General features: G+C 37.7%; 1 protein-coding gene and 1 non-coding gene across 2 annotated transcripts in view; both read left to right on the top strand.

Annotated features, from left to right (window-relative positions):
* NSRP1 (nuclear speckle splicing regulatory protein 1) overlaps positions 1-21,342 on the top strand; it is a 49,836-nt gene that overhangs the window by 13,502 nt on the left and 14,992 nt on the right. The gene's annotated exons all lie outside the window — the stretch shown is intronic.
* LOC111727570 lies at positions 11,413-11,549 on the top strand. The gene has a single exon (XR_002775095.1). It is a non-coding gene; the product is annotated as a small nucleolar RNA SNORA2/SNORA34 family (small nucleolar RNA).

The following is a 21,342-nucleotide window of genomic DNA, read 5'->3' as shown; positions in this document are numbered from 1 at the left end:
AACTTAGCATAGTAAGATGCCATATTTTAGTATCTTATTACATATTAAAAAATACTTAAGCATGGTGGTTCATACTTGTAATTTTAGCATTCTGGGAGTTTGAGGTAGGAGGATCCCTTGAGCTCAGGGGTTGGAGAATAGCCTGCATGAGAGAGTAAGACCCCATCTCTACTAAAAATAGAAAAGTTAGCTAGGCATTGTGGCAGGCGCCTGTAATCCCAGCTACTCAGGAGTTTGAAGCAGGAGGATCACTTGAACCCAGGAATTTGAGGTTGCTGTGAACTAAGTTGATATCACACCACTCTAGCCTGGGGCAACAGAGTGAGACTGACAAAATTTTGATGAAGTGGGCATTCATTTTTGTTATTGTAAATTGATGCACATTTCTGGAAAGCAGATGGATCTTTTCTGGAAGGAAAGTCCAAGGATTAATTTCTATCCTTTAAAGTTAAGTGTGTCTATCAATCAAGAGATAGAAACTGTAACTGTACTAGTATTTTTCTTTCTAAAAGTCTGTCTAGAAATCTATAAAAAATTTATAGATATTCCAAAGTATTCATTTATTTTAAGGGTATGATTGTGAAAACTCAAAATCCAATTTTCAACAGTGAAAGCATGACAAAATGGACACAATAGATCTATTATAGCTACTAAATTCATTATGAAGTAACACTTTTGATAAAATAGATACAAAACTGTTACCAATAAACTCAAAGGAAAAAAGATGTTAAAGAAAGCATTTCAGGCTAGATGCAGTGGCTCATGCCTATAGTCCCAGCACTTGGGTGGCCGAAGCAGGAGAATCACTTAAGCCTAGGAGTTTGAGCTTGGCCAGGGCAGTATAATTCAAAAATTAGCCAGGTGTGCTGTTGTGTGCCTGTATTTCCTAGCTACTTGGGAGGTGGATGTAGGAAGAGTGCTTGAGACCAGGAGTTGGAGGCTACATTGAGCTCTGGTCACACCACTGCACTCCAGCCTGGGTGACAAGAGTGAGACCTGTCTGTAAAAAGGAAGAAAGAAAAAAAAATAGCCTGTAGCTCAGTGATTAGGGCACTGGCCCCAGAGACTGAGGGTGGCGGGTTCAAACCCAGCCCCAGCCAAACTGCAATAACAACAGCAACAAATATAGCTGGGCATTGTGGCAGGCACTGGTGGTCCCAGCTACTTGGGAGGCTGAGGCAAGAGAATCGCCTAAGCCCAAGAGCTGGAGATTGCTGTGAGCTGTGATGCCGCAGCACTCTACTGAGGGCAAAAAAGTAAAACTCTTGTCTCTAAAAAAATAAATAAATAAAATAAAGCATTTCAGAATATAATGGTTGGCTGTCTGAGTAGTCATTTGTTTTTTTATACTTTTTTGTTTTCCAGCTTTTTAAGAATAATTTATGGTGAATTTTAGGGATTTCAAGTAGCATTTTTGTTTCCAAATCATACTAAAATATAGAAGGAAACAATACATTTTATCTGATATAGAACTATTTAAAAGTATGAAAAAAAGACAAAATGAAGTAGCCAGCATACAAAATTGAATACATGCATTGTACAAAGCTACATGTGCATAAATAAAAAATAAATGAAAATTCTTTTTAATGGTAGTATTTAATATGTATGAATTTTTTTCAAAATTATATTTGTTACTATAATTTTGAAGACTAGAAGGAAATGAGTGCTTAAAAAAAGATAACCATAATTGTGTATTCCCCAAATAAGCATTAGCAAGTTACTGGATTATGTAACATGCTTGCATTGCTTTTACTATTTCTTAATCTTTTTCCAGTTCAGTTCTAATCTTTTGACAAATTTTCTTGAATAAGTAGTATTCATAGAGTTGGTTTTCCTGATGAAAAACTAATTTTATCTTTGCTGGAAGCCTATTTGACTCTCTTATGATAAGAAAAAGAAAAGCTTTAATCTGTCCAAACATTTTAGTACATCTGGATCAATAAAGTATTGTGGCTTTTCATCAGTTATAATCAGATAATTTTCTATTTCTCTGGACATAGTCTAGTGTAGTTCAAATAAAATGGCAGTTTTATATAGACATGACAAAGCATGTTAGTCAAGATGTCAGGAAATTGAGCTGGACTCGGTGGCCATCGATTGCTTGAGCTTAGAAGTTTGAGACCAGCCTGAGCAAACTGAACAAGAGTGAGACTGCATCATCATTTTTAAATTTTATTTATTTTTTGAGACAGAATCTCAGTCACCCTGGGTAGAGTGCTTGAGATCCTCCTGCCTCAGCCTCCCGAGTAGCTGGAAGTACTAATCATTTTCATTTATTCTTTTTTATTTATGCACATGTAGCCTGCCACAACACCTAGCTGGTTTTTCTATTTTTAGTAGAGAGGGAGTCTCACTCTTGCTCAAGCAATCCACTTATCCCTGCCTCCCAGAGTGCTAGGGTTACGGGTGTGAGCTACTGCATCCAGCTGAGACCCCATCTCTACTAAAAATAGAAAAATTAGCAAGATGTAGCAGCACATGCCTGTAGTCTCAGCTACTTGGGAGGCTGAGGCAAAGGGATTGCTCAAGCCCAAGAGTTTGAGGTTGCCGTGAGCTATGATGATGCTGTGGTACTCTACCCAGGACAACAGAGCAAGACTGTCTGAAAAAAAAAGAAGAAAACAAAACATAAAATTTAAGTTATTTCAATAATGGATAAGGACTTTTTAACTTTTCCCATATACTGTTAAACTGAAATCCTAATATATTCATGATACTAAATATATCTTAATAGCAGTACAAACAATGAGGGATTTAAAGTAATTGTGTGGTTTTGCACAATTTTATCTCCCAGTAGGATAAGAGCATTACAGAAGTAGCTGAGAGAACCCAAATTACGAAGATGGGATGAGGTAGGAATTCTCACTCCTTCCAAGGAAGGAAATGGTGGTATTAATCATGGGTCCTCTTAAATACGTAAAGTTACTGTGTGATTTTTATTTCTATCTATGCACTTTTGACCAAATTGACTTATGTTGACAGGTGACCAAATTTTTTCAAAGCTCTTTTCTTTGAAATGTAATACATAACCATGTATTTTTCAATTCTAGAATTTGGTTTATTTTTATAATGTAATCTCTTTATTGGTATCTTCTATTTGGCGAGACATTGTTCTCACACCTTAGTTCTCAGACATAGTTTCCTTTAGTTCTTTGAGTATATTCTGTTCTTATTTGTATGTTTCATTTTTTTGTTAAAAGTTGAATATTTAACATGTAGCAGCTCTGGAAGTTAGGTTCTTCTCTTTCCCTAGCATTTGTTGTTTTTGCTTTTTTTAAAAGTAACTTTTCTGAACTAATTCTGTAAAGTCTGTATTTATTTATTTATTTTATTGTATGTTTATACCACCGAAATCTCTGCAGGGTTGCTTAGTGGTCAGCTAACTGTTTGACAAAGATTTCCTTAAACACCTGTAATTAATAAATCTCCCAGTCTTTGTGGTGGTGCTGCTCTGTGTGCGTGTTAGGATAGGTCTTCAGTACTCAGCCCAGTAGTTTAGAGTTAGCCTTCACTTCTTACCTTGTTGATTTACTTTAAATGGTCTGATATTGTTGGAATAGTAAGTAACACCAAATGTTACTGCTAATTTATGCATAGGTTGAGATAGATCCACTACAGCTTTTGGCTCATCATTATCCACCTTGGTTTCAGGTCACCCACATGGCTCATTTTCAAGATTAAAAACACCAGACTGGAACTTCTCAAACCATCAGTACTATGCATTCATTAGTCATATCCTTTCCAAATACTTCATTGATACTATGAGCTGTCTGTGCTGCTTTGGTTCCACAGCAGAGCTCACATTCAGAAATAACACCAATTTTTGACTTATCCATAGTTTCACAAAAATTGCTTTAAAAAATAGTTTGAAAGATTACCACAAGCCAAAGTGTGCATTTGGAAGATATGAGGATGTACCATTACAATAAAAATAAAACAAGTGTCAAAGTGAAATGTGAGAGACATCAATGGTCAAACTTAGAAATCAGACACTTCATACTTAATAATCTATATTGGGCAAGTTGTTTAATCTTTCTTAGTGTCAGTTCTTCCATTTAAGAAGTGCTGGTAATCCTAGCTCTCTGGGAGGCAGAGGCAGGTGGATTGCTTGAGATCAGGAGTTCCTGAGTCTCAGGAACCAACCTGAGCAAGAGTGAGACCCTGTTTCTACTAAATATAGAAAAACTGGCTGGGCATGATGGCAGGGACCTGTAGTCCTCAATACTTGGAGGCTGAGGCAAGAGGCATGCTCAAGCCCAAAAGATTGAGGTTCCTATGATCTATGACACCTTGGCACTCTGAGGGCAACAAAGTGAGACTCTGTCCTCCCCCCAAAAAAAACTTGTAATAATATCTACTTAAAGGTTATTTCAAAGATTAAAAATAGTATATCTAAAGTACCTAGTACAGTGCAGTAAGTGGTATCTATATTGCTATAATATCTTGTCTATGTGCAGTAATTATAATCATTAATATTCTGAAAGTTTCCTGTGCTGTCTCCACCCCACTTTGTGTTTGACAGTCATATTTGGTAGTCTGGCTTTTTTGTGACTTTTTAATAGAATCTCAGTCTCTAATTTGGATTATGGCCATTAGCTGTAAACCATTATCTTAGAAAAATTTCATAAACAAGGCTATAATATCTGTAATTACATTTTTGAATTATTATTGCTTTATTTGGTTAGTATACAATCTCATTGCACCTTTTTTGCTCATCCTGCTTAACTGACAATTTCTAATTAGAGGATAGTAAAAGCTTTACTTCAAATTTGCTAAGTTAAATAACAAAACTAGCTTTCTGGTTTTCCAAAACTATATACATCCTCTAACTACTGACAGGCTTTGATATTGCCTGTTTCATCTCTACCATAAAAATCATTAAAAAGAAAAAGGTTTTTTTTTTTTTATTTTCATGTTGTGTTTCAGTGTGTGTTGTCAGACAAAAAGCAATAATCCTTGATCTCACTATCGAATTTATCAAAAACTGAAAATAAAATAGATCAAATCACTTTCTGAAACAAAATTACTTTATTAGTTTAGTAATAATTTGAGGTTACTTTATAGATAAGAAGCAGCATTTGGGAGGAGATTCATTTCCTGTCTTTGGGCTTTATCTGCAAGAACTACATCTTCAGTGTCAAGAGATTATGTATTTATAACTGAACTCTAATAAAGTCTGTACTGGGGATGCTGCACACCTGACTTGGTCATTGTGATTTATATATTAGGTGCCAAACTATTGCTTGTCTTTTGAAAAAATACATTACCAAGTGTATTTCATTAAAATTTGGCCCATGTAGGAAGGATTACAAGACCTTTGACTGTTCATTATTATAAGAGTGCTAGTTGTTACCAACGTGCTTAATGAGGTGCTTTTTGAAAATAAGTTTATTTCTAAGTGGATTACACTTATAGAATATTTTATTGGTGAATTAAGCAATTATTGGAAGGGGTATCCTTAATGTAATAATTAATGGTTTTGGTAAAACTTATTGAGTATTTGTTTTTCTACCACCATTTTTTGTTTGAAACAGAATGTTGAGACATATGTTCTGAGGTGTTTTTTTTTTTGTTTGTTTGCTTTGTTTTTTTTTGTTTTTTTGTTTTGAGACAGTCTTGTTACATTGCCTGGACTATAGTGCCATGGCCTTACCCTAGTTCACAGCAACCTCAGATTCCTGAGTTCAAATGATCTTCCTGCCTCAGCCTCCTGAGTAGTTCGACCTACAGGTGCCTGCTACAATACCCAGCTATTTTTTTTTTTTCTATTTTTAGTAGAGATGGAGGTCTTACCCTTGCTTAGACTTGTCTCTTAATTCCTGAGCTCAAATGATCCTCCTATCTGGGCCTCCCAGAATACTAGGATTAAAGGCATGAGCCACCATGCCTGGCCAGGATCCAACATCTTTCTTGGGATGTACCAATTTACCTAGTACCACTGACAAAAAATGGATGCATTTCCTACTGATTTGTGGGTCATCTTCATCATGTCTCATTTCCATATATCTATCAATCTGTTGCTAAGCTCTTATTATTAGATGCTGCTATGTCAAAACATTGTTTGTTGGTTGGTTTGTTTTTTGAGATGGAGTATCAAGCTGTCCCCTTGGATAGAGTGCTGTGGCATCACAGCTCATAGCAACTTCCAACTTTTGGGCTTAAGCAATTCTCTTGCCTCAGCCTCCCAAGTAACTGGGACTACAGGCCCCTGCCACAACGCCCAGCTATTTATTTTATTTTATTTTATTTTGGTTGTAGTTGTCATCATTGTTTGGCAGGCCTAGGCTGGATTCGAACCTACCAGCTCCCATGTATGTGGCTGGTACCCTAGCCACTTGAGCTACAGGTGCCAAACCAAAACATAGTTTTTTATTGTTACAGCTTAATGTATCTAGTTGGTTGAGTCCCCTGCTATATACTTCTTTTTCAAACTTGATTGAACTAGTTGTGGTCCTTTATTCTTACATGGAAATTTTAAAGTAAGTAAACTCCCCTGAGGTTTGTATTGGAACTGCCTTGGATTTACAGATTAGATTAATCTTAAAGGAACTGCTGATAAATGTAGTATAGTTCATTCATTTAGACTTTTTTTATGAGATATTTTTTACTCCATTGCAGTTCTGTGCCTTGTATATGGGTTAATTCCGAGATACTTCTCATAGTTTTTATAGTTATTATGATTGGAACCTTATTTTCAAGTATATTTTCTAGCTGACTGTTTTGATGTAGAGCAGTGCTATTGGTTTTTTAAGTTGGTTCTGTTTCTGAAAGCTTTTCTAATCACATTTATTATAATAGTTTGTTTTTTAACCTCTGTTTCTTTTTCCCATTTTAATATAGCCAAGTCCTCCAGGAGCATGTTGAATAAAGCTTCAGTGGGCATCTTCTATTTTTAATGGAATGTTCCTGAAGTTTTTCCATTAAATTTGCTTTCTGGTATTGGTGTATAGTCTTCATCAGGTTATGGAAACTTTCTTCTAATCATAGTTAACTGAGGATTCCTTTTATAAAAAAAAATTTTTTTTTGAGACTTACTATGTCACCCTCGGTAGAGTGCTATGGCGTCACAGCTCACAGCAACCTCAAACTCTTGGGCTTAAGCAATTCTCTTGCCTTAGCCTCTCAAGTAGCTAGGACTATAGGCACCTGCCAGCCATAATGCCTGGCTATTTTTTGGCTGCAGTTGTTTACCAGGCCTGGGCTTGGCTCGAACCCAACAGCCTCTGTGTGTACCCTATTCACTGAGCTACAAGCACCAAGTCCCTTTTTAAAATTTTTAAAATTTGAGACAGAATCTTGCTCTGTCATGCATGGGTAGAGTGGCGTGCTTATAGTTCAGTGCAACCTCAAACTCCTGGGCTTAAGAGATCTGCTAATTTTTTCTACTTTTAGTAGAGATGAGGTGCTTGTTAGGATGGTATTGAACTCTTAACCTCAAGCCATCTTCCCGCTTTGGCCTCTGAAAGTGCAGGGTTACAGGCATGAGCGACCGCGCCTGGTTGACAGTTCCTTATAAATTATACGTAGTTATCATGTGCTTTTATTGCATTTATTGAGATAGCAAAGTCATTTTTCTCCTGTGGTTCTTAGTGTGATTTATTACCCTGATAAGTTTTCAAATGTCACACTATTCTTGAATTTCTGGTTTAAATCCTTTTTGAGGGCTCGGCGCCCATAGCTCAACCGGCTAAGGCGCCAGCCACGTACACCTAAGGTGGCGGGTTCGAATCCCCAGCCCGGACCCGCCAAACAACAATGACGGCTGCAACCAAAAAATAGCCGGGCGTTGTGGCGGGCGCCTGTGGTCCCAGCTACTTGGGAGGCGGAGGCAGGAGACTCGCTTGAGCCCAGGAGTTGAGGTTGCTGTGAGCTGTAATGCCACGGCACGCTACCCAGGGGGAGAGCTTGAGGCTCTGTCTCAAAAAAAAAAAAAAAAAAATCCTTTTTGAGCATGTTATATTATTTTTAATATGATAGTGAGCACAATTTACTAATACTTTATTTTGGATTTTCAAACATCTATGTTCACAAATGACATGGGCTTTACTTGTCTCGAAATGTGCCTGTGGGATTTTAATTTATCGAGGTAACTGATGATCTGGTGCCTTCAGTGCCCTTAACAGAAGATTATTATTACATTTATAGAAAGGAGATGGCACACTTCTCCATGCAGAGCCACATGGCGAAGCACCAGTTTTGGTCTGGAGGCAGGAGGCCAAAGAAAGCATGGTCCAGAGACTTTATTATGTTTTCCATAGGAAAGGCAATACAGGACAGGGGAAACAGTTCAGGATTGGCTAGTTTGAATCATATTGTGGGTTCTAGCTGTAGGAGTTGATCAGTACCTGTCCCTGGGCAGTTAAGGTAGAGGAATATTGTTTCCTGGAATATAAATGCCAGATAAATAGAGGAGGTCATTCAGAGTTTAGGCTTTGGGCCGGCTCAGTGGCTCATGTCTGTAATCTAAGCATTTTGGAAGGCCAAGGTGGGACAATCTCTTGAGTCTAATTATTCAAGACCAGACTAAACCACATAGCGAATATCCCATCTTTACAAAATAATAGAGAAATAAGTCAGGTCTTGTGGAGCACACCTGTAGTCCTAACTAAGGTAGGAGGGTCACTTGAGACCAGGAAGCTACTTGGGAAGCTGAGGCAAGAGGATCACCTGAGCCCAAGTTGAGTGTTGGTAATAGAGGGAGACCCTAGTAAAAAAAAAAAAAAAACCTGGGCTCTGGATTGGTTAATACTTGCTCTAAGTATCGGCTGCCCCTGGGGATAGGGGATGTCTCTCCCTAGTCAGCAAAGCCACAAATGCCAGAGCATCAAGTATACAGAAAATATAGTCGATGTAATTGCCCTTATGATGAATGATGCCAGATAGACAAAGAATCTGAGAAAGCACAGAGTGGTTACCTGTTCTTACTCTGATCTGGTTTAAAATTAAAAATCTTAGCCTCGTGAAATAGCTAGGTGTTTTCCTCCCTTGTTTTTTATCAATAATGATTTGTAGAAAATAGAGACTATTTGAAAATTAACAGAATTTAATTTGGCTTGTAATACTGTCAGGACCTAGGGCTCTTGAGGGAGAGAATGTCTCTGTGGTTATTAGTCTATTCAAGTTCTTTAATCAGTTTTAAGAATATGCATCTGTTTTGCTCAGGTTTGCAGATTGATGAACAGAATTGTTCATGATAGTTTGTTTTGTTTGTTTTTTCAAGACAGAGTCTCATTTTGTCGCCCTTGGTAGAGTGCCATGGTGTCACAGCTCACAGCAACTTCAAACTCTTGGGCTCAAGCAAAACTCTTGCCCCAGCCTGTCAGGTAGCTGGGACTACAAGTACCCACCACAATGCCAGGCTATTTTTAGAGGCAGGGTCTGGCTCAGGCTGGTCTCAAACTCCTGAGCTCAAGCAGTCCCCGCCCCCCCATCCCCTGCTTCTACCTCCCAGAGTGCTGGGATTACAGGCATGAGCATGTAAAAAAGGCCCACACCAGGCCTTTTTTTTTTTTTAATTTTTATTAAATCAGCTGTGTACATTAATGCAGTCGTGGGGTACAGTGTGCTGGTTTTATATACAATTTGAAGTATTTTCATCAAACTGGTTAACATAGCGTTCATAGTATCAGCCTGTCTCATACCAGCATCAAACTCCTGGGCTCAAGCAATCTTCCTGCCTTAGCCTCCCAAGTGCCTGGGACCACAGGCGCCTGCCACCACGGTACCTGGCTTAATTGTTCTATTTTTAGTAGAGACAGGGTCTCACTCTTGCTGGTCTCAAGCACCTATACTCAAAGGATCCTCCTTCCCTGACCTTCCTCTTGGTTGTTGTGGTACATAGATAAAATAACAATCTTTTTTGTTTGTTTGTTTTGTTTTGTAGAGACGGGGTCTCACTCTGGCTCACTCTGGCTCGTGCTGGTCTTCCACTAGTCTCGAACTTGGCTGAGCTCAGACCATCCACCTGCCTTGGCCTCCCACAGTGTTGGGACAATAGGCATGAGCCACCACACACGGCCTAAAATAACAATCTTATTAAAGATGAAATTCACGTGCCAAAAACTCAGTAGTTTTTATTATATTCACAGAGTTATACAGTCATCATTAATATCTTTTTATAGACTATTTTCATCACACCTAAAACTTGACTCATTAGCAGTCACTTTTTTTTTTATGAGACAGAGCCTCAAGCTGTCCCCCTGGGTAGAGTGCTGTGACATCACAGCTCACAGCAACCTCCAACTCCTGGACTTAAGTGAGTTTCCTGCCTCTACCTCCCAAGTAGCTGGGACCATAGGCGCCTGCCACAACACCTGGCTTTTTTTTTTTTTTTTTTTTTTTTTTTTGGTTGCAGCCATCATTGTTGTTTGGCGGGCTTGGGCTGGATTCAGACCCATCACCTTAGGTGTATGTGGCTGGCACCTTAGCCACTTGAGCCACAGGCGCCAAGCCCTAATTGACTTTTTATTTCTACAGATTTACCTCTTCTGGACATTATCAAATAAATGGAAGCAAATAATATGTGACTCTTTGTAGTCACAAAACATGGCTTTTTTCACATGGCATATTGTTTTCAGAGTTAAGCCATAGTGTGGCATTTATCAGTACTTCATTCCTTTTATGGCTAAAGAATATTCTATTGTGTGAATATACATACCACATATTTCGTTTATCCATTTGTCAGTTGATGGATATTTAGATTATTTCTACTTGTTGGCTATTATGAATAATGCTACTGTGAATATTGGTGTACAGGTTTTTGTGTGGATTTATGTTTCACTTCTCTTTATGACATTCTGAGAAGAATTGCTGGGTCTTATGGTAACTCCGATCTTTTAAGGAACTACCAGACTGTTTTCCACAGTGGCTGTACCATTTTACAAATACACCACCAGCGTGTGAGGGCTCTAGTTTTTCCCCATCCTCATCATTATTGGCCTCTATTTTATCCATCCTGCTGAGCTATGAAGTGGTATTTCATTATGGTTTTCATTTGTATTTCCCTGACAACTAAAGGTGGAGAGCATCTTTTCACGTGCTGTTTGGTCATTTGTATATATTCTTTGAAGAAAGGACTCTAAATCCTTTGTCCATTTTTTAATTAATTTGCTTTTTTCTTCTAAATTTTAAGATTTATTCTGGCTCCATTTCCTATAACAAATATACGATTGCAAATACAGTCGACCCTTGAGCAACACAGGAGTTAGGGACACCGACCCCCTTGCACAGTTGAAAACTTTTGAGTCCCCCCCCCCAAACGTAACTAATAATAAATAGCCTACTGTTGACTAGAAGCTTTACCAATAACATAAACAGTTGATTAACACTTTAATGTTTGTATATGTATATCATATGCTATATTCTGACAATAAAGTAAGCTAGAGAAAAAATGTCAGTAAGAAAAGCAGAAGGTTGGCCCTGAATCAAGGCCAGCAGTTTGCTAAAGCTGTTGGTTTCAAGCAGGAGCCTAAAGAATTACCTTTCTATGGTCTGTTGGCCATTTCAGAACTTTGGAAATGTAATGGTCAATTCATTAGAAAGAAACAGTGTGAGTCATTGGCAATAGATATAGGCTAGTATTTATTTGTAGTCTTAATATTGGGGTTCCAAAATATCCATAAAATATTATTATATTTATCTCAAGAGGATATTTAAATTATTCATTAGAATTATAGTGCTGTTAAATCTTAATTACAACCCCCAAAATTACTATGAGTTTTCACCCCAAATAAAAAGATGGTTCTACAGTAAAAAAGAAGAAGAAGAAGAAAAACATAAGGAAGAGAAAATTTATTTCCTTTTCATTAAGAGGAGGGTCATCATAATGATCTTTATCATCTTCATATTGAACAGGTGGAAGAGGAATTGTTGATCTTGCTGTCTCAGGAGTGACAGAGGTAGAAGAGGAGGAGGTAAATGAAAGAAGCATGAGAGGCAGGCACATTCAGTGTAACTTTTATTGGAAAAAGTCTGCCTGTAAATGGAACCTCACAGTTCAAACCCATGTTGTTCAAGGGTCAATAGTATTTTCTCCTACTTTGTGGATTATTTTTTACTTTTTTTCTTTTTTTTTTTTTTTTTTGAGACATAGTTTCACTCTGGGTAGATTGCTGTGGCATCATCATAGCTCAGGGCAACCTCAATCTCTTGGGCTCAAGAGATCCTCTTGCCTCAGCCTCCTATACCCGGCCAGTTTTTTTTATTTTTAGTGAGATGGAGTCTCGGTCTTGCTTAGGCTGGTCTCAAACTCCTGAGCTCAAGCAATCCACCTGCCTTGGCCCCCCAGAGTGCTAGGATTACAGGTGTAAGCCACCACACCCAGCCTGTGTTTTACTTTCTTGATGATGTCCTTTAAAATAACAATTTTTAATTTTGATGAACTTTATCTTTTTCTGTTATCATTTGGGCTTTTGGTTTTAGCTACAAAAGCTTTTGGGCTTTTGTGATACAGTGGCACGGCTGAGTAGTTATAATTTTCTCATATAGTGACTAATTCAGAGTCACAAAAGTTTACTTGTATGTTTCATCTATAATTTTTATAGTTTTAGCACTTAACATTTAGGTTAAGATAGATATTTTGAGTTATGTTGTACATGTTCTGAGATAAGAGCCTTCCTTCATTCCTTTGCGTATGCATATATAGTTGTACCAGCACCATTTGTTTGTTCTTTCCCCATTGAATTGTCTTTGTGTTACTTTATTTTTTTGAAAACTATATTGTAAAAGATCATAGTCATGGCTGAGTGCTTAAGAGGATGGATCTGAAATGTATATTGCTTGAAGCATAAGTGTTTATGATGGCTATTTTTTCTATTTTCTTTCTTTCTTTTTTTTTGAGATGTCTCACTCCATGCCCTGGGTAGAGTGCTATGGCTTCATAGCTCACAACAACTTCAAACTTGTGGGCTCAGGTGATCCTCTCGCCTCAGTCATCCAAGCAACTAGGACTACAGGTGCCGCCCCAACACCTGGCTAGTTTTTTCTAATTTTTCAGTAGAGATAGGTAGGGTCTCACTCCTGCCCAGCCTTTTCTCAACCTCCTAAGCTCAAGCAGTCCACCTGCCTGGACCTTCCAGAATGGTAGGATTACAGGCGTTAGCCACCCTGCCTGGCCCTTTTTTGCTATTTTTTCTTGATCTATTTCCCTTTGATTTATAGCACCCTGTGTTGTCTTTTTTTAGACACCGTCTCACTCTGTCACCCTCAGTAGAGTGTGGTGGCATCACTGCTCACAGCAACCTCAAATTCCTGGGCTTAAGTGATTCTCTTGCCTCAGCCTCCTAAGTAGCTGGGACTACAGGCACCCACCACAACACCTGGCTATTTTTGTTGTAGTTGTCATTGTTTAGCAGGCCTGGGCTGGGTTCAAATCTGCCAGCCTTGGTGTATGTGGCTGGCTCTGTAACCACTGTATTATAGGTGCCAAGCTGCCTATATTGTCTTTTATATTCGTTTTTGTGTTTAATTTTTCTGATTTTATAATTACTATCAAACTTTAGACTTACATTTGCCCTTCATATTGTTTCCCATCCATTTATTTTTAGCATATCTGTATTCTTTTATATTTAGGCCATCTTATATAGACCTTCAATTTCTGGATCTTTTAAAAATCCGATTCAGAATCTATCTTGATTTTTTTTCTTCCATTTAATATATTGAACTTTTTTCATACTTTGGAATTTACACATTTCATTGTACGTTAGTTAAAATTTTGGTCATTACCCCAAATATGTCTAGACTTGTTCAGTTTTTTCTGTATCACTTCCTCTTTTCAAAATAAGTACCGTGGCATACTTTGGCTACCTTCCAATTTTCTTCTCTGTTCCTCTACCCCTCAGATTGCCTAATATTTATGGATGTCATTTAGGTGTTGGCAAATTATTGCCTGTGTGTTGGCAGTCTGTTTTTAAACAAAGTTTTATTGGAACACAGCCTTGCCATTCAGTTATTGTCTGTGGCTGCTTTTGTGATACAGTGGTATGGCTGAGTAGTTATAACAGAGGCTGCATAGCCTACATGCCTAAAAGTCACCATCTGACACTTAGAAGATTGCTGACTCCTGCTGTAGATCTGTGCTAATATGGTGGCCAATAGTCATAGAGACTATTTAAGTTTGAACTTAAGTAAAATGTAAAAGTCATGATAGGCACAGTTCACATGCTCAGGGCCGGTCTGGTGGCTAACATTGGACAACACAAGTATAGAACATTTTAGTCATTTCAGAAAGTTCTGTTGTGTAGCCCTGCTCTAGATTTTCAGTTCTGGTTTATGGTTCTATTTTTGTTCCTTTTTAAAGACACTAAGTTTTACTAAATTATATATTTACCTTTGCCTTATCTTATATCATTCTTACTGGGAATACAGGTTGAATATCTCTTATCTGAAATGTTTGAGACTGGAAGTGTTTTTTGGATTTTGGGAATAGTGATACTCAAACTTTACTGCCTTTATTTTCAGAGAGGGACTTGATGTAGCAAATCTGAGATTTTATATGCTTAAGACATCTTTACTTTTGATGATAGTTTATCTGGATATACACCTTTCGTTCAAAGTTCTTTCCATCAACTTAACTCTGTGTAATTTCAAGAATTATTCTTAAATCCAGAGTTGCTGATGAGGTATGTGATATCATTGTGATTTACTTATTTGTAAGTGATATACTCTTCCTTGTTGGAATTTTTTAGAACTTTCTTTTTGTCTTTAATTTTCTTAAATTTCATTATAATGTGTCTAGGTACTGTGTATGCATGTGGAAATTAACTGGTCTAGAAATATTATTGTGATAATTCAGAAGGAGGAGAATTGGGGGGATCACTAATTAAGACTGGGCACAGTGGCTCACACCTGTACTCCCAGCACTCTGTGGGTACATTGTTTGAGCTCAGGAGTTGGAGACCTGCCTGAGCAAGAGTGAGATCCCATCTCTAAAAATAGCCGGGCGTTGTAGCAGGCGCCTATAATCCCAGCTACTGGGGAGGCTGAGGCCAGAAGATCTCTTGAACCCAACAGTTTTGTTTTTTGTTTTTTGTTTTTTATTGTTGGGGATTCATTGAGGGTACACAATGAATCCCCAGGTTACACTGATTGCCTTTGTTAAATAAGGACCCTCTTATAATTGTTCCCTGCCCCCAAAAGGTATACCACACCCCTTGTCCCCCACCTCCTCTCTTTCCCTTTCTCACCTCTCCCCATACCCCACTGTGTGCTAGGATCTTAATTGTCCTCATATCAGAATTGAGTACATAGGATTCGTTTCTCCATTCTTGTGATGCTTTACTAAGAATAATGTGTTCCACGTCCATCCAGGTTAATACAAAGGATGTAAAAGTATATACTACAGCATATTAACCCATTCCTGGGTTGGTGGGCATTTAGGCTGTTTCCACATTTTGGCGATTGTAAATTGAGCTGCAATAAACAGTCTAGTCATGCAAGTGTCCCTGTGGTAAAAGAATTTTTTTTTTCTTCTGGGTAGATGCCCAGTAATGGGATTGCAGGATAAACTGGGAGGTATAGCTTGAGTTTGAGGGTTCTCCATACTGCCTTCCAAAAAGGTTGTATTAGTTTGCAGTCCCACCAGCAGTGTAAAAGTATTCCCTTCTCTCCACATCCACGCCAGCATCAGCAGTTTTGAGACTTTGTGATGAAGGACATTCTTAGCTCAACAGTTTGAGGTTGCTGTGAGCTATGACACTACAACACTCTACCAAAGGTGTCAAAATGAGACTCTTTCTCAAAAAAATGTTTTGGCTCGGCGCCTATAGCTCAACCGGCTAAGGCGCCAGCCACGTACACCTAGGGTGGCGGGTTCGAATCCCCAGCCCGGACCCGCCAAACAACAATGACAGCTGCAACCAAAAAAATAGCCGGGCGTCGTGGCGGGCGCCTGTGGTCCCAGCTACTTGGGAGGCGGAGGCAGGAGACTCGCTTGAGCCCAGGAGTTGGAGGTTGCTGTGAGCCGAGATGCCACGGCACTCTACCCAGGGGGACAGCTTGAGGCTCTGTCTCAAAAAAACAAAAAAACAAAAAAAAAAAAAATGTTTTATTGGTAAATATTTGTACATATTTATGGGGTACATGTGATATTTTGTTACGTGTTTAGAATGTGCAGTGATCAGGTCAGGGTCCATTCAGGATATCCATCACTATAGGCAGTTTTCATTTCTATGTGTTGGGAACATTTCAAGCCCTCACTTCTAGTTATTTTGAAATGTACAATGCATTGTTACTAACTATGGTCACTCTATTCTTCTGTCAAACATTAGAACTTATTCCTTCTATGTAATTGTATATTTGTACCCATTAACCAACCTTTCTTCTCTGGCTGGCCCTATCCTCAGCCTTTTGTAACTATCTTTTTATTCTCTACCTCCATGAGATTGACTTTTTTTTTTTTTTGGCTTTTCACATATGAGAGTGAGTATATGTGATGTTTGTCTTTCTGTGTCTGGTTTATTTCTCTTAACACAGTGACCTCCAGTACATCTGTGTTGCTGAAAATGACATGATTTTATTTCATATGGCTGAGGAGTATTCATTCCATTGTGTAAATATATTTTATCCATTCATCTGTCAATGGACCCTGAGGTTAAGGTGACCAGATGTCCCACTTTTGGCGGGACAGTCCTGATTTTTAACAATTTGTCCTGCGTCCTGTGGCGTTTTTAAAAAGTCCTGATTTTTGGAAAGAATGCATGACAAGCTAGGGAACAGCAGGACAACGGGAAGGGAATATACGGTTTTTGGCTGCTGAAAAGGTTAATGTAACTCCATTTGGGAATGAAGAGGTTAATGTAATTTCATTTGGAAATGAAAAGGCTAATGTAAACTCCCTACTCCCCTCCTGGGCAAGGTCGCCCAGATGCCCTACTCCTTTGAGCCACAGGCACCGCCCTATACATAATTTTTTTAAATGTATTATATTTGTAAATTGTACTTATGTTGAAATTAAAAATATATAAAAACAATACTATTTTTGCGTTCTATGAAAATTTTTGTTGCTCCATATAAACCAAATTTTTAATTAAGAATACCCCCACCCCCACCATTGGTGTCCCACTTTACCAATGTTAAAATCTGGTCACCTTACCTTAGGTTGATTCCATATCTTTGTTGTTGTGAATAGTGCTGCAGTAAACATGGGGGTGATATACTGATTTCCTTTCCTTTGAGTAAATACCCAGTGATAGAATTGCTGTATCATATTGAGGTTCTGTTTTTAGTTTTTTAAGAAATTACTACATTATTTTTCATAAAAGCTATACTAATTTACATTCCCACCAACACTGTATGAGAATTTCTTTTTTGCATTCTTGCAAGTTCTTTTATTTTTTGTCTTTTTGATAGTAGCCATTCTAACTGGGGCAAGATGATATCTCATTGTGACTTTGATTTGCATTTCCCTGATACTTAATGATGTTGAGTATTTTTCCTGTAACTGTTGGTGGTTTGTAAGTCTTCTTTTGAGAATTCTCAATTTAAATCCTTTGCACACTTGTTTGGATTCTTTTTTCTTTTTCTCTCGAGTTCCTTCTATATTCTATCCTATTTATATTCTATATTCTACTACCTTGTCAGATGAATATTTTATAAATATTTTCTGTCATTCAACAGCTTGTGTCTTTACTGTGCTGATTGTTTCTTTTGTTGTACAGAAGATTTTTAGTTTAATATTGTTCCATTTACCTATTTTTGTTTTTGTTGTCAGTGCTTTTGGGCGGGGGGGGGGTGTCTTAGCGTTAAAAGATCTTTGCTTAGACCAGTGTCCTGGTATCTTTCCTCTGTTTTCTTCTAGTTGTTTTATAGTTTCTAGTCTTGCTTTTTTTTTTAATGTCCTGAGACAGGGGATTAGTTTTATTCTTTTGCACGTGGTTATCTAGTTTTCCCAGCACCATTTATTGAAGAATATGTATTTTCTTTGGTGCCTTTGTTTAAAATCAGTTGGCTGGTAATAAGTGGATTTATTTCTGGGTTCTCTGTTCCTTTGGTCTGTGTATCTATTCTTATTACCAATACTATGCTGTTTTGGTTACTGTAGCCGTATACTGTATTTTAAACTCAGTATGATGTTCAGTTTTGCTCAGAATTACTTGGGCTCTTCTTTGATTCCAGGCAAATTTTACAATTGTTTTTTCTATTTCTGTGAAAAATGTCAATGCTACTTTAATTGAAATTGCATTCACTCTATTGATTGCTTTGAATAGTAAGATCATTTTAATTAACTTAATTCTTCTAATTTATGAGCATGAGATTTTTTCCATTTGTTTATGTCCTCTTCAGTGTTTTTTCCTTGGTATTTTGTAGTTTTTCTTGTAGAGATTTTTAGTTATAGTTATTGTAAATGAGGTTGCTTTCTTGACATACTTTTTAGTTTGTTATTGGTATATAGAAATCCTACGATTTTTGTATTCTATAATTTTACTGAACTTGTTTATCAAATCTAAGAGTTTTTTGGTGGAGTCTTTAGGTTTTCCAAATACAAGATACATGATTTTTGTAGAGGGATTATTTAACTTCCTCTTTTCCAATTGGAATGCCTTCTATTTCTTTCTCTTACCTAATTGTGTGGGCTAGGACTTATAGTACTGCGTTGAATAGGAGTGGTGAAAGTGACTATCCTGTTTAGCCCTAGTTTTTGGAGGAAATGCTCCCCCCTCAATCCTTTGGTCAATTTATGGAAGAAAGGCTTTTAGCTTTTCCCCATTTGGCATGATGCTAGTTGTGAATTTGTTATAGATAGTTTGTCATAGTTGTGGCATTGCTGGAGTATCTTCTTTCTGTGCCTAGTCTGTTCCATGTTTTCTTCAGGAAGGGGTATTGAATTTTATTAAATACTTTTTCTCTATCTGTGAAAATGGTCATACGATTTTTGCCCTTTGTTCTATTGATGTGATACATGTATCATGTTCATTGATTTGCATATGTTGAGCCATCCTTGTATCCCTGGGATAAACCCCAGTGGATCATGATATATTATCTTTCTGATATACTATTGGATTTGGTTTGCTAGTATTTTGTTGAGGGTTTTTGCATCTGTGTTCATCAGTGATATTGGCCAGTAGTATTCATGTTTTTTGTTTTTTGTTTTGTTTGGTTTTTTTTTTGAGACAGTCTCACTGTGTCACCCTCCGTAGAGTGCTGTAGCATCATAGCTCACAGCAACCTCAAACTTTTGGGCTCAAGCCGTTCTCTTGCCTCAGCCTCCCAACGCCGGCTATTTTTTGTTTGTTTATCAGGCTCAGGCCAGGTTTTGGACCCACCAGCCCTGGTGCATGTGGCTGGTGCCCTAACTGCTGAACTATGAGTGCTGAGCCCAGTAGTATTTGTTTTTTAAGTTATGTCCTTGATTAGTTTTGGTATCGGGGTAATACTGGCTTCGTAGAATGAGTTAGAAAGAATTCTCTCCTCTTCTATTTTTGGAAGTGGTTTGAAAAGAATTGGTATTAGTTCTTTGTAAGTTTGGTAGAATTTGGCAGTGCAGCCATCATGTTGTGGGCTTTTCTTTGTTGGGATACTTTTTATTACTGATTAATAATCAGTGATTAATTATTCTGATTAATATCAGATTAAATTAATCTGTTATTCATTATTGGTCTGTTCAGGTTTTCTGTTTCTTTTCTATTCAATCTTTGTAGGTTTTATTTGTCTAGGAATTTATGTGTTGTCATGGATTTCCATGTTGTTGGCATATAGTTTGTTCATAGTTGTCACCTATGATCTTCTTGTGACATCAGTTGTAATGTTTCCTTTTTTGTTTCTGATTTATTTCCTCTTTTTTTTTTTTTTTTTTTGACTAGTCTAGAAACTTAATTTTTTTTTGGCTAGGGCTGGGTTTGAACCCGCCACCTCTGGCAGGTGGGACTGGCTCTTGTCTCAGCCTCCCATGTAGCTAGAACTGCAGGCATCTGCCACAGTGCACAGCTGTTTGTTTGTTTGTTTGTTTTTTGAAGAGACAAGGTCTCACTCTGGCTCAGGTTGCTCTCAAACCTGTGAGCTCAAACATTCCACCTGCCTCGGCCTCCCAGAGTGCTAGGATTACAGGGCATGAGCCACTGCACCCAACCTGTAGTTAAATACTTTAAACCATCATTCTTTGAGCATCTGATGTGTACTGGATACTACTGGTAGTAAATGAAAAGCTGATGGAGATAGTTTTTACTCCCAAGGAGATTTTTATTATACATTAGAAAAATGAATTTCAGATACTTTAAGTTAAAACTAAAATATCTTCACATCTGAGACAATTTAAAATTTTAGAAGCTACTTAAGGGTTCTTTGTTAGGATTATGGTTATTTTTCATTGATCAACCCGGAATAAAAGATGGATCAGCCACTCTTTGAGAAGAATTTTGTATGTGTTCCTGTTTCTGTGTACAGCTTAGTTGCTTTTGTTCATTCCATAGCCTACTTGACTTTGACTGTTTTTGGCTATACATTCTCTAGCTTCACTTGGCTACCTGTCCTGCTCCTTTTTTTTTTTTTTGAAGACAGTCTTGCCCTGTTACTCCCAACTAGAGTACATTTGGTGTGTCGTCATAGCTCACAGCAATCTCAAACTCTTGGGCACAAACAATCCTCTTGCCTCAGCCTCCAAAGGAGCTGGGACTTTGGGCACACACCTGGCTAATTTTTCTATTTTTAGGAGAGACAGAGTCTCACTCTTGCTCAGGCTGGTCTGAGATCAAGCAGTCTTCCTGCTTCCGCCTCCCAGAGTGCTAGGATTACAGACATGAGCCACCGCACCAGGCTCACAGCTCTTTGTATTCAAAAGAGTGTGTGAATGTGAACAAGGAAAGCCTGTAATAGAGATTGCTGAGTTGTAAGGCCTTTAATAAACGATTCGTTGCTAATTTAAAAAAAGAAGAAAAGAACAGGAAGTTTTCCATCTCTGAGTTCTCAGAGCAGAACAGAAAATTGTAGCCATAAGCCATTTGAAAAAGATTCTTCAAGTGTTTTCTTTAGCTAAGAACTATTTTGAACAAGTGGATACCTAAACCTCTTACTTTAGAAAGAAGCTCATATGTGATTTCTTCCCAGTGTGCTTTGTTAATTATGGAATTGTAGATTAATTTCTGTAAAAAGAAAGTTTTTAGATCCCTTTACTAAATTTTTGTTCCCTTTAAACACTTAATAATAAAAATTTAAACATTTTATTATTGAAGAAAGGTAATTTAATAATACAATTTATGGTCTAGCATCTGTAATTTTTTTCAATAGTCTATTATTAGACTATTTTGTTTATGGTCAATGAGTTGCAATAATATTTACAGAGTTATTTCTTTTCTGGTAGTTACCACAGCTCAGGAGGTAGTCTATCTAAATTTGTATAGTGGCATAAGAAAG

This window comes from Otolemur garnettii, unplaced genomic scaffold (assembly GCF_000181295.1).
Source record: "Otolemur garnettii isolate 467f Iridium unplaced genomic scaffold, OtoGar3 scaffold00112, whole genome shotgun sequence".
NCBI classification, from domain to species: Eukaryota; Metazoa; Chordata; class Mammalia; order Primates; family Galagidae; genus Otolemur; species Otolemur garnettii.
This window is presented reverse-complemented; position numbering and strand designations above follow the sequence as displayed.